Genomic DNA, 15262 nt, shown 5'->3' with positions numbered 1-15262 from the left:
TCGTCCGATAAATCCAAAAAATATTCAAATCAATTATTACAATTTTGAATTTATCTCTAATTTCTTATTCTTTCCATTAAAATGTCATTTTAAATTCGATTTCCTCACTGTATGTTATTCTCTATTTCTATATTCATGGAAAATCCTTAAAAAATAAGAAAAATATTCAATCTAAGCAAATACAATAAATAGGTTGAGTTGCTTTAGGTTAGTAAAGCGATTTTTTTATATATCTGAAAAAAATCTATTTTATTTTAAATTGTGCCCAAGCAAATTAATCAAAATTGGTTGAATAGTTCAAGGTTAGTAAAAAATTAAATTAAAATATCAAAAATTTAAAAATATCATAAACTTTGAATTTAAATTATAAACAGTTTAATCAATATTTTAAAAACGTATCTATAAATTTTATTTCTCGAACTGAAAAAATTAGCTTTAAGATTAATAACTATTTTCTAAAACTTCAATTTGTTTATTCAATAATAAAGGCTAAAGTTAATTCAATTACAGGTCGGCATTAACTAAATCAGTTATTATGATAGATAACATTTTTATTTGTTCTTAAAATTCTTATTCTGGCATTAAAATTACAAAGTATATTTCGGTTTATAAAATATATATGATATTACTATCGTTATCTAAAACATACAGACTAAAAACCTAAAATTAAAGAGAAAAAATACTACAGAATTTATTGAATCGATTGAGGTTAATAAAAATTAATGAAATAAAAATATCAATAAAAAGCCACAAAATAAATCGATGAATTTGCTTTCATATTTTTCAAAAAATGTTTACAATAAGTTGTTTCTAATCGTCAGCGACCGATTTTATTAAAAATGGTTGAAAAGTTAGAAAAACGTTAGTAAAAAAATTAGTAAAAAACTGTTAGTAAAATTTAGTAAAAAAAATTAGTAAAAAAAGGTTAGTAAAAAAAAGTAATAAAAATATGTGAATTATCTAAATGTTTTGAAACAAAAATCTGAAAAAGTTCGTTTTCCAAAATTTTGATAATCATTTTAAAAATCAAATAATTTTTTTCACTCAGTTTTATGAGTTCCTTATTAAAAGATATTCGCGTCCAGTCAGCGATATCTTTAACAGATATCAATTTCCTTGAGGTCATCCGGCGAAATAGTCGTCGTGCAGCCTCTCTTTCTTGACTTTTAATTGCACATTTTTTCCTTTGTGTTCTTTCTAGATTTATTTCGTCCAAATCATCAGCAATGTCGTCAACTTCATGAGGGTAAAAATCTAAATTTCGTATCGCGATTTTCCTCTCATACTTATTATCGACGCCAATTCTGCTATCTGAAACATACAAAAAAAATATTTTCCAATTTATATTCATACAAATAAAAACAATTCATTATTTAATGATATCTACGTATATGAAACGAATAGTGCGTAAATGAGACCACTATCACAGATGGTTAGGTTTCCAACCGGTTTACTTGACCAGCAAGAACAAGACGCATCACGTTTAGATCTGTTTCTGACAACTATTCCCAATGATTGTCTTATGAATGCGCACAGCCCACTTGGGAATACTGATCATGTAGTAATAATAGTTGAAATCGCCCCAAACTGTGGAGCCAAAACGGAAGAGCAATTGCCAAAACAACGAAATATGATCGGCTGACTGGAAGCCATCAGATCTCATCAGAGACGCCCCATGGCGAAATATCTCTTCACTTCCTGCTGAACAGTGCGTAAATGAGACCACTGGATGGTTCAAAACAGCAATTGAAGCACATGTTCTCACGCGAAAGTTTTATAGCAAGCCCCACTTTCCCCAATGCATTATTTCTACTTATGCAGCTGCCATCGCGCAAATGCAGCATGCGTACCGCAGATTTAACCAACATAAGTCCAGTTCAAACAGTCAGAAGTATATAGAACCAGAAGTAACTGTAAGAAAGAAAAAACGAGAGCTAAGAGAGAAAAAAAAAACGCATCGTAGCACAGAAATAAGGGACCCGCCACTTCTACAAAAGTGTAGTAAATAATGGGCAATCAACTATCCCCCACTATCCAACAATCATGAGGTTGTTTGCTCTGCAACTGAGAAGGCTAACATGCTTGACAATCGGTTTGCCTCCAACACTGGACCCTGCCAACCACCCCTCCCTGACTTTCCTTTGCGGACAGATGACACTAGACGATCGGAAAATCACTCCTTCTCAGGTGCATGCTATAATAAGAAATCTTGATACTGGAAAAGCACATAGACCTGATCTCATCCCGGCTGTTTTATTAAAAAGTGCTCCGCCGAAATAGCTCCAGTTCTCTCCAAACTTTACAACCAATGCCTTAGTGAATCTTGCTCTGCTTCCTGCTGGAAACTGCTTCTGTAGTACCAGTTTTCAAGAATTCTGGTGAAAGAACTGACCCAGTAAATTATCACCCCATTAGCCTCCTCGCACTTTTCGCCAAAATATTTGAGACAATAATTAACCAAGCTCCAGTCCATCACCTAACAGATGCTAAACTTCATACTGGCCAACATTATGGATTTAGACAAGCCCGTTCAACAGCAGACATCCTAACTGTAATCTCAGAACGTATATTCCAGTCACTGGACAAAGCAGAGAGGGTAGAGCGGTAGCTCTAGATACATCTAAGGCTTTCGACAGGCTATGGCATGAAGGTCTTCTCAGAAAAATCAGATCATATGGTATCACTGGAAGAATACATTACATAATTTAATCCTTCTTAGATAAGAGAAAAATCCGGGTTGTTCGCGACAGTCGTACATCTAAACAATACGATATAAATGCGGGCGTTCCTCAGGGGGCTATCCTGGGATCTGTTATTCTTACTATTCATAAATGACCTCCCTGACCAAATTGCCTGTGAGATGGGTATATATGCTGACGACATCACACTCTATAACAGACAAGACAGAAAAACAAATGAACACATCTAAAGAAATGGCAGAAGTACGAGAGGATGACATCCAATCTGTAGTGGAATGAGAACATACATGGATAGTCACATTCAATGCTGCCAAGACAAAACTTGTTTCCTTCAATAATTACAAGAAACCTTCTCTACCACCAATAGCAAAAGCCAATGACTCTTTTATCTGGCGTACATCCTTAAAACTCCTCAGTCTAACGCTCTCAGGAAACATGAGTTGGAACAATTACATCGAGAGTATCGCCAGGACCGCTGCGAAGGTGGGTTCTCTCTACCGTGCAAGAAAGTTACTAATGCCCGAAAGTATCCTGTACCTCTATGAGGCCATCATTCGCCTATGTATGGAGTATTGTTGTCATATTTGGGTTGGTGCATCTACCACTAGTCTCTCGCTCAGAGACAAGGTTCCAAAGAGAGTCACCAATCTGATAGGTCCGTAACTTTCATCTAAACTTCAACCCCTGTCCCATCGACGAAATGTTGCATCCCTCTGCCTTTTCTACAAGTACTTTAACAGTGAATGCTCTGACGAAATGCAAGCAATTGTGCCCCCCTTGACGTAAATACCCCCGGCAAACACAAGCAGCTAAATCCCACCCCTTCACAGTAGAGATCCTAGATGTAAGAGCCTTCTACTCCAGTAGTTTCTTCCCCAGGACAGCTAGATTTTGGAATTCCCTGCCGGGTCCCTGCTTCCCCCAACTGTACGTACATGGAGACGTTCAAGTGCAACGTGAACCGACATCTTGCTGCCCACCTCCCTACACAGTACCCCTGATGCCCATGATTTAATGACATTTACGTATATGAAACGAACAATAAAATAATATACGAAAAGTGAATATAAAAAATATTTTATTTCAGAGTCATTCAAATGAGTTTATAAATTGTTTAAATTCTTTTCTTGTGAGAAATGGAGATTTAAACTAGCTTTATCCTTGTAAAAACAAACGCAAAAAAATTGACTTCTGATTTTTGTAAATAAATCATTAATTAAACTAATTATTTATTGAATGAAATTTGTACATATAATCACCCAACTAAGAAAGATACGAAACAAATACATTTAACAAAAGTAATACACACATAATTTACCAACGTCTCATCATTTAAATATTAAAGTATTGGCATGTAATTTAATAATTATTAACACATTTTTAATATGTATTTTACTAATGTATTATTAAATTATTGAAGTATTAATATGATACTTACTGATATCTTATCATAAACATATAGAACTTTTAATATGTAATTGATCAATGTCTCATCATTGTATTATAATAAAATCATTAAATTAATTAATTATTTAATAAATTAATTTTGATTACATATTAAGATACGAAACAAATATTATTTAAAATCTGTTAACCGCAATGCTTATAAACATTTGCACATGAATTTGTTAAAACTAACGCATCTTATAAATATTACAAATGTCTCGTCATATACATGTTTAAAATGACGTACATATTCAAGTATAATAATGTAATTTACTTATGTCTACTCATTCCATATTTGAATATTAATATGTAATTTATTAATGTCTTAATTATTTTTATAGAAAAATATAAATACATAATTCATTATTACCTCATCAATAAAATATTTTAATAATATGTATTTTACTAATGTCTTATTAAATTATTGAAGTATTAATATGAAATTTACTAATGTATAATCATATACATATTAAACTTTTAATATGTAATTGATCATCATTAACGTATTGTTTAGTGCTAATACATAAAATATGTTAAAAATGTATAATATTTTGATATTAAACATATCTTACAATAGTCTGCATAAAATTGTTCTGGACATTTTTTCCTTCGTTTTTCTTCTAGATTTACTCTAGAAAAACGATCAGCAATGTCGTCAACTTCGTCAGTGTAGAATTCGAGTTTTCTTTTCTCGGATTTCCTCGTATTGGGTAAATAATTCCGATAATCAACGTCAATTATCCTAGCTGAAATATACAAAAAATATTGTCCAATTCATATTCATACACATTTAAGTATTGATATGTAATTTGTTAATATTTCCTCATTATCGTATTTATGAATTAACATGTAATTTACGAATGTCCCATAATTCATTATTGCCTCATCAATAAAATAGTTAAAATTTAACATAAAATTTAACAATTCATCATTACGAACGTCTTTTAATATTAACATGTTTTTACTATTGTCTCATTATAAAAGTATTAATATGTAATTTACTAATATCTCACTATCAGCATATTTTAGTATTAATATGTAATTTACTAACATCTCATTATTTACGTATATAAATATTGATATGTAATTTCATAATTTTCTAGTCATTAATATATTATAAAAGTATGTAAGTATTAATATATAATTTACTAATATCTGATTATTTACATATTTAAACATTAATATATAATTCACCAATGTATCATTATTAACGTATGCAAACATACACATAAAATTTACTAACGTAACTAACATAAAATAGTAAAGCATTTCAATGTAATTAAGTCATGATTAACATTTTTAAATATAATGTGTTTTACTAATGTTTTATTAAATCATTAAAGTATTAATACGATATTTAATGTCTTATCATAAACATATTGAACTCTTAATATATAATTGAATAATGTCTCAACATTAACACATTGTAAGTGCTAATACATGTAAAGATATGCTGAAAAAAGTATATTTTGATAGTAAATATATATCTTAGATTAATTTGCAAAATTCAGTTCCATATTCAATAAAACAAAATAAACTATTTTTTTAAGGAATAGTTTTAAATTAAAATACTTCAAATGTAAAATTAGAACTACGAAAAAAAATCGTTGTTTCAAATCGAAATAAAAGGAAAAATGAAGAAGAAAAAAAGGATTTTGTTTGCATAAATAACTTACCATTAAAACAAGATTTATTTTCCTTTGATTTGGCACTTATAGCTTCAATCAGAAGTTTCGTAAGCTATTATTAAATAAAAATTATATAAAACCACATAATATATATATAAACGAAACATTAAATTTATCTAAACAAAATCATCACAGAAACAATATTTATAAAACAAATGTTTTGTTTTAAATAATATATAGCCTTTTCTATATTTATTGCAAAAATAAATAAATTCTCTAGGGTAAACAAAATAAGTACCTGTATATCTCAAACAATACTATTTCTATTGTTTTCATTCTTCATTATTTATATTTTGTTTCAGACTAATACACTATTTCTACTTTTAACTTCGGGTCTGTGTTTTGTGTTGTATCGATTCTGTTTTCATGATATATTCTTTCCACGAATTATCTCCCCCTTTTTCGAAGTTATGAGGTAAGCAGTGTAGTATCTGTTCTTTTATTATTATACAATCTCTTCCAGAGATCACATTCTCTTTTAATGTAGAATGTCTATTAGTTCGTTGTGATGAAATCCCCATATGAATTACCCCCTTTATTTTCAGTCGGGGGAATTTTTGTATTTGTGTATCTCATACTCCCAGGGATTATCTTTCCCTTCTAATTATCAGAAGTTAGGTAATATTTGGTCTTTTGAATACTTATCCTTGCTATTATTCCCCTTGTGGTTGTGGTATCTTTTCTGTTTTGTTACAATGAAACCGTTTTCCTATGCTTTACCGCCGCCTTATAAAAACAAAATAATGTATATTTCATCGTCATGTTTAAGAACAGTAGAGGACGACCAATTCCTGCTAGTTGTATTTACAACAAAACATTTAATCAAACAAAATATTCCCCCACAAAATTACATTTTTCTTACTAGCTGCTTTTTTTGTATAAAGCCTTTAAAGTTTTAATTTAAAGTTACTAAAAAACACACATTTGATTTAATCCAAAACGCAATCTACATGGTTTTTGAATAAAAAAATAATTGAACATATCGCTAGTCAATATTTTATGTTCATAGATTTTTCTAGATTTTAAAGTTTATCGTATGTTTAATGTTGTATTCACAAGATCCAAAGGGAGGTAACTGCAATCGACTGTTTTGACTAAATAAATATATATCACCATTTTTCAACCCATAATATGTGAACGTGAATTTTGCTGATCTCTTTATTAAAAATAATTCTTACATATGATTTTATAACTTTTGTAAAAATTAGATTTAATCATAAAACATTTAATCAAACAAAAAAAACACAAAATTATTTCGTTATTTTTTTTTTACTCAGTTTTTTTTAAGCTTTAATTTATTTTTATAAACACAGATTTTATTTAATTAAAAACGCAAATCTGATGTTGATATGAATTTCTACGGTGGATTTGAATTAATAAAAAACGTATGAACATATCCCCAGTCAATATTTTAGGTTTATAGATTTTAAAGCCCGGATAACCTTTACGGAGATGGTCTCAACGTCTGCCTCGTTCTGAGCTCGGAGAGAGGCCGTCTGACGTAGGCGGTGTCGAGGCAGTAAATTACCCCTTCAATAAAGTGCTCAGTTGTTAACTTAAAAAGAAAAAAAAACCCGTTCCAATAATTAGAATTATTTTTTTTTATTTTAAACAGTTCAAATAATTAGAATTTTACAAAATAAAAACGTCAAATAATTAGAATTTTGCAAAATAAACAGTTCAAATTTTTGATAATTCAACAGTTCAAATAATTGGGATCTTACAAAATATACAGTTCAAATAATTAGAATTTAAAAACAAAAAAACAGTCCACATGATTAGAATAGTTCCACGTGGTTAGTTAACCCTGTAAAATTCTGTGATTTGTTTCACAATATTTGTAAAAGCATCTGTCTGTGACATATCGCATATTTTAGGGTTAGGGTAATTTTCTGCCTCGACACCGCCTACGTCAGACGGCCTCTCCCCAAACTCAGAACGAGGCGGACGTCGGGACCATCTCCGTAAAGGATAACCTAAAGCCCATCGAATGTTTTGATATAGTTACCTATAGTTTTCAACTGGGTGATTTTTGACTTTTAATATGCAATTGACTATTATTAACGTAGTGTTTAGTGCTAATGCATAAAATCATATGTTGAAAATGTATAATATTTTGATATTAAACATATATCTTACAATAGTCTGTATAAAATTGTTCCGGATATTTCTTCCTTCGTTTTTCTTCTAGATTTACTCCGTTCAAACGATCAGCAATGTCAACTTCATCAGTGTAGAATTTTCGCTTCGAGGCTTTCCTCTCATTGTTTAAACAATACTGATTATTGACGTTTATTCTGCTAGCTGAAATATACAAAAGATATTGTCCAATTCATATTCATACACATTTAAGTATTGATACGTAATTTGTTAATATTACATTTTGATCGTATTTATGAATTAACATGTAATTTACGAATGTCCCATAATTAAATAACGTATATATTTAAGTATTAATACTAAATTTACTAATGTCTTATAATTTTCATATTGAAACATTAATATATAATTTACTATTACCTCATCGATTACGTGTTTAATATTTAACATAATTTAATAATGCATCCCTACAAACGTTTTTCTAATATTAACATGTAATTTACTGTTGTCTCATTATGTAAGTATTAATATGTAATTTACTAATATCTCACTATTAAAATATTTTGGTATTCATATGTAATTTACTAACATCTCATTATTTCCGTATTTAAACATTAATATGTAATTTTCGATGTCTGAAGGTAGTCCTACTTTAGCATAATGAGGGTTGATCTCCAATAACGTCGCAGGTGTAACCGGGGGTCATTTTTACTCGACCTAATATGATCTCTGACGTATACTTGGCCTGGTTTTGCCCACAGGGGAATAGAAGTACCAGAAGTGGATTTAAGGCTGTACTTAAATAGTCTATCATGAGGGGTCGCATTCGTAGCTGTGCAGGGCAATGATCGAATAAAATGTAGAGCATCAGGTAGAATATTTTCCCAGCAGGATAGTCTCATTTTACGAGAATGTAAGGTTACTTGTATGGGCTTCCATAGTGTGCCGTTTAGTTTCTCAATTTGAGCATTGTCTTCCAGGTGATATCTACTCGTTTTCGAAGTCGCAATGCCTTTCCCATGTAAGTAATTGGTCGTTTCTTCCGACAGACAATACTTTTTTGGTCCGTAATTACAGTAAAGTGTTTACCAAGGAGAAAATGTCGCCACTTACGTAGTGCTTCAACAATAGCAGCTGCTTCTTTTTTTACCGCGTGATGTTTCGTTTCACTAGGGCTTAGTGTTCTGGAATAGAATTCAACCGGACGATTCTCTTGATTAAGGGTAGCTGCAATACAGTTGTTACTAGCATCTGTTTCTACTATAAATTCTTTTTCTGGATCAACCGTTATCAGCATAGCATCTTTCAAGACGTTTTTCAGTCTTATAAAAGAGTCCAACGCCACAGAAGATAACGGGAATTCTCTATTACGGTTTAGTGCTAATATTTTCTCTGAAAAATTCTGGATAAATTTGCTGTAGTAGTAGAACATCCCAATAATCCGTCTTTGTGACTTTAGATTTAGAGGAGGTGGCATCTCAAGTAGAGGTTTAAGACGTTTGTAGTCGGGTGATATCTGGTTGTTTTTGATAGTGTACCCAAGTAATGTTATCGTTGAGACTGAAACGACGCTTTTTTTTATTAAGCGTGATGTTGTACTGTTTAGCAACCTCATAAAAACTTTGAAGATTATAGTCATGCTCTTTTTGGGTTTTTCCACAGATAGTAACATTATCCACATAGACAAAAGTATCTACTAATTGCTCTTTGCTGACAATGCCGTCAATGGTCCTTTGGAAGGCGCTTACTCCATTAGTAACCCCGAACGGCAGGCGAGTAAACTGGTATAATTTACCATTCGCCTCGAATGCTGTAAATTTACGATCCTCCTTACTGATGGGGATTTGATGGTATGCTGATTTAAGATCAAGCGTAGTGAAAACATTATACCTGGCTATTTCCTCGACAATCTTTGATATACTTGGTATCGGATAAGCGTCTAATTCAGTAAATCTGTTGATTGTGTTGCTATAATAAATCATTCTTTTTTGCGGTTTTCATTCGATGTTACTAGAATTTGCGCTCGCCAAGGTGAAATTGAGGGTTCTATAACGTTTTCCTCCAACAATTTTGCAGTCTCTGCTCTTATAAATTTGCTATCAGCAATTGTGTGGCGACGTGACTTGGTGCTGATTGGTGTTGTTTTCGTAGAGAGAGGAGAAAATAATGGGGGAGGAGAAACGTTCATGGATGGGAAAAAGGTATTCTTGGTGACTGCTCCGATAAGTTCTTCCTCCGGTCCATCGAATTTGAAAGTTACCATCTTGTATCTGCCGAGAATATCTTTTCCTATGATAAAGTCGACGTATAAATTTTTAATGACCTCCACTATTATGTTAGTATACATTATTATTTAGAGATATCGACTTTAGTTTCTCCCACAATTTTCGCACAGATTTTAGGGTCGGCTAATGATATTTCTGTGTTTGGGAATAATTTCGAGGTTCATTTTTTTTTTTTTTTTTTTTTTGCAATATTGTCGTTAATGAAAGTCCCAACATACCAGAATCTATCATGGCATTGACAGTGAATCTATTTATTTTACACTTAGTAAAAGTAATGCCTTTTTCCTTCCTAGACATGCGAGACTCGGGAAATCAGTGTCTTTTAACACCCCTGACACGGAAGATTTGCAGACTTTGGCCCAGTGTCCTTTTTCGAACGCTTATTGCAGTTCGAGTCCCGACAAAGGCGACGCGGATGACGAGAATTCCCGCAGAAAAAAACAAATTTCCTTCAGCCTCGTTTTTTTTATTTTATTTATTTTTTTTTATTTTTATTTTTATTTTTTTTTTTGCAACCAGACTCGTATTTTCTCCTGAAGCGATTATTGACGCAGAAATCACTCTCTTGGTTGTAACACGCAGTGTTTTTCTGTTTGTTCCAGAGATCTTGCCATCTCGTATGCTTCCCGAAAATTTAGCGAGGATTTCTCGAGAAGTCGTTGCCGAATTGAGGAGGAGATACCGCTAATAAAACCCTCCCGCATATACTGGCTCTTATTTGTTTCAGCACTCACGGCTTGGAAGTTGCATGTCTTAGCGATGTTTTCCAACTGTAGCATGAAAGAATCCACTGTTTGCGCTGGTTGTTGTTTCATGGTAATAAGTTGGTGTCGGTTGTAAACGATATTAGTAGGCCTGATGTATGCCGCGTCCAGAGCTCTCATGGCAGATGCATAGTCGCTTGTGTCACTGATGATTTCGTATACATCAGCCGATATGCTATTTATCAAAGCATAGAAGTCAGTTTGGGTGTTTCCACTTTCTTCAGTGCCGTTAACCGTATGTAAGTAATTCATAAACCTGAGTTTCTAGTGTTTTTACTTTTTTTCTGCATTGAAGGCTGTAGACTCGGTGTCGAATCGTTCGGGACGAAGTACTCGGTCCATTTCTTTTGTGAATAAAATTGTAGTGAAAAACGAAGAGCCGACTACCTTTGTAAAGGTGTTATTTAGTTTTTCGTCCCCGGCCTTGGCATTATCTACTGCCAAGGCCTCATTTGGGGTACGAAAAATTTAGGCACTAAGGCCAGTAAGGGGAAGTGGGGGGGGGAAAGGGTCTTTTCTAATCCTTAGCTAGACTTGTGTCAGATAGCAAGTACTTTATTATAAAACCTACACTAGAGTTTCTATCACGCACTGTTCTGCCTAACATTCTTTCCAGGACCTACTTAAAATAACAGCTCCCCAGCTTACGGGATGGCAGGCGACATTCACGCTGTGAGAAAAAGAAAAAAACATAAAAAAAACATAACATTATTTACAAAGAACTAAAATGGAAAAATATATACAAACTAAAGGGTGTGTGTGTGTATATATATATATATATATATATATATATATATATATAATATGGCTACATCTACCTCAAGGGCCACGAGATCCCTCAGCACGCGAACAGCCTTGCTTCATGATCTCATGCCCAACGCATTTAAACTAGCTAAATTTAAGCTCGTTTCCATGTTTCCACTACCTAGTAGTATTCGCCTACTAGGGGTCTAAAGTCCTCGGGAGAGAGGACGTCGAAGGTGGGGCCCAGACTGCCCTTGAGCAGGTCGGGCGTAAGCCGCCCGTGCCTGGCTAAACCCCCCACGTCCAAGGGGAACGTCAACTTAATTGCCCTATAGAAGGAGGGGTGAACGTAAATGGGGACCCGACCTTCGCATTGCTTTGCAATTTTTGTCAATGATGGGTGCTCCTCGTCCATGTGCCTGAAGCCCGGGAAAGTTGTTTTTCCTGCCTCCAGCATCCTCCATAGTGCCTTTGATCTCCCTCCACTGTTTAGCCGCACGAAGGTGATAAGATTCGGGGCGTCGGCGAAGTTTCGAGGGTCCGTGACGTTCTTTTTATTCAGTTAACTTTTCCAGCTGCCGGAGATTCTTTTTCTGTGTACCGTTTAGGTCCCCGACAGCTAGTTCTGCGTCGCAAAGGCGCTCCCCAGGCCAAAAAGAATATTTCCTAGTTTTTTCCGTCCTGGAGGGCGCCTTTTCTTCCACTGATTTCTGCGCCGACGCCGCTTGCTGGTCTTCCGGAGCTGTTCTCTCCGGCTCCGGAGTGTTGAATAGGGGAGGGGTAGGCTGAGCTTCTTGGGTGAGAGATACTGGAGGCTCAGCTGGCGCGTCTTCAATAGACTCAGGGGGAGTCTCATTGGTGTCTTCTTCTAGAGGAAGCTCCTGTTCTGTGTCTTTCGGCAGCTCCTTCCTCTCTCTCTTCTCCTTGTTTTTAAGTTTCGGAGCATGTTCTTCCTCCTCCGACTCCGAGGAGCTTACCGGGAGCTTCCTCTTAGTAGTCGCCGCAACTGCCCTCGGTGTTGTGGGGGCCACCTCCGTCTTCTTGCCTTTTGCGGCGACTTTGCTCCATTCGTTCTCCCCCTTTGTCTTCGCCGGCTTCTGTCCTTCCTTAGGTTGGTCTGATTTTGGACTTGTTGCTGCTTCCTTTGTTGTAGGAGCGTCCTTTCTTGTAAGACAGAAGCGGGCCATGTGTCCGGGCTTCAGGCAAAGCCAGCACAGCGGTCTTCTCCCCTCTACGATTACTGCCATGTTCCAGCCCTCACATGTCAGCTGGGCAGGGATCTGGTGGAATTTTTAGCGGTCTATCCGGATGTAGATCTTGTAGGTCCCCGTGATGATGTTCCGGGGACCTTTGACTGGATGTACGCCTTCGACCTGCCCAAACTGCGACAATGTTGCGCCCAGCAGATCTTCCCCGATAAAACACGGGACTCCCAGCACGGTGACTGTTACTTGTCTCCTCGATAGATATTCCGGTCTCAGGCGTATATCCTTCCACGTGAGGTCTCCTTTTGCCCAACTAATCGCCACCTCCTTTGATGGCAAAAGGACATCCCACGTGGAACGGAGTCTCTTCACCAAATACTGAGCCGGAATTTTGAGCTGGCTGATGGTCTCAAGCATTTTCTCCAGGGAAATCCCGGTTAGTCCCTTTCCACTTGCATCGAAAGTTATAAAGGACAGCGTTCTTTCCTTTATGTCGTCCCAAGTACCGGGCAGGGTCTTGATGGTATTTCCCTCGATGAGTTCCCGGTACTTGGTCTCTAACAGCTCCTTGTAGAATTCAGGATTTTTGTTTTTCCCGCTGTCCTTTTTGGCCCAGGCTCCCGACGTCTGGGGTTCTCCTGGCGTGCTGGTCCCGACTGACTGGTGTTGCTGTCTTTGGGCTGGCGTTATCGGGGAGTCGTCGCTTGTGAGGGCTGGCCATCCCGCCGTGCTGGCTGGTGTCATTGGTGTTGTCTTGATTGAGGAGCACCCATCTAATCTCGAGGGATTTGGTTTTCCTTAAATCTCCGGTGTCGGCCTTCTGGGGGCTGCTTGCTTCAGATTGGGTTTGTCTCTGGTCGTCCGGGACCCACCATTTTTTTAACAGGCTTCCTAGCCTTGTGGGCAAGCCTTCCGCCAGGTGCGCCCTGGACGACATTTTTCCAGGAGTCGAGTTGCTCCATGGAACTCTCCCTGCTGGAACTGGGGGTAGCGACCCCCGAAACGACACCGGAGAGTCAGTTGGCGTGGCATTCCCCCCTCCCGTTAACGGTACGAGGATATCCCCGAAGCTGATATCCCCGAATTTCGGCACTGGGGTGTCACCGGGTGTGACACCTCCCCTTCTCGGCACTGGGGTGTCACCGGGTGTGACACCTCCCCTTCTCGGCACTGGGGTGTCACCGGGTGTGACACCTCCCCTTCTCGGCACTGGGGTGTCACCGGGTGTGACACCTCCCCTTCTCGGCACTGGGGTGTCACCGGGTGTGACACCTCCCCTTCTCGGCACTGGGGTGTCACCGGGTGTGACACCTCCCCTTCTCGGCACTGGGGTGTCACCGGGTGTGACACCCCCCTTCTCGTCACTGGAGTGCCACCGGATGTGCCCCCCCCCCCCTTCGCGTCACAACACCAGGGGCGTCCCCCATGGTGTTAGAAGGCAGAGGCCTGCCTCCTGGTAAAGTTGGACCAGTGCCCTTCACCGACCGCCGATTCGGAGCTAGAGGGCCTTCGCCTAATGGCACGTCGGTGACCTCTAGTCCTGCCGGCTGCTTAAGTCGGATCCAGACACTGGACGGACCTGAAAGAAAAGAGACAGTTAGTTAGCCGAAAGGACCACTCTCCCAAAGAAGGGGTCGGTCCTTTTAGGCTGGACAAGAAAAAGCCCTTAAGTGGCCAAAAAAGCTGGCCAAGTGGGCACCTGCTGTAGAGTACTTTGTCAGGGTCTTAATGCGTGTCTGAGAACAGATACTACACTTTGATCTTGACGCCGGGCTCTGGGCCGGTGAGTATGAATATCTTTGTAAAGGTTTCATTCACAAAAGAAAGCAAGTCACAAATAGCCTTAATTACGCAGCATTTATAGTTAACAGAAGAGTACATTCAAGGGATGAGGGGTCAGGGATATTAATTTGTAAAAGAAATAAATTCTCTATAAAAACTCTTGGGTAAACAAAATTACTATCCGTCTATCTCAAACTATAATATTTCTTTTTTTTAAATTTCTCATTAATTTATATGCAAGTTAGAAAAGCATTTCATTCAAGGCATGAAAATTGTTCAACAAAATGTTTTACTATAGGCTTCAAATATAAAGGTACAAGATTCAATTTGCAATTTTTTTATCTTCAAAGTGCACTTTTATAAACTTAACAAAGTAAAGGTATAAAACTTATTTGATTTGAATCACAAAATTACCTTGGATTTATTTTATGTAGTGTACATTCTGCTGCACTTAAAAAAAATTATCGAAAATTTGATATCTATATCATTAATTGCTAGATGAAAGATAATGTTTTTTAAGTGCATCGTTTAAGTTATAAACAAGAGTTG

Source organism: Euprymna scolopes, chromosome 31 (assembly GCF_053919585.1).
Source record: "Euprymna scolopes isolate OS-2025 chromosome 31, ASM5391958v1, whole genome shotgun sequence".
NCBI lineage: Eukaryota > Metazoa > Mollusca > Cephalopoda > Sepiida > Sepiolidae > Euprymna > Euprymna scolopes.
The sequence above is the reverse complement of the archived record's forward strand: the minus strand, read 5'-3'. Positions refer to the sequence as shown.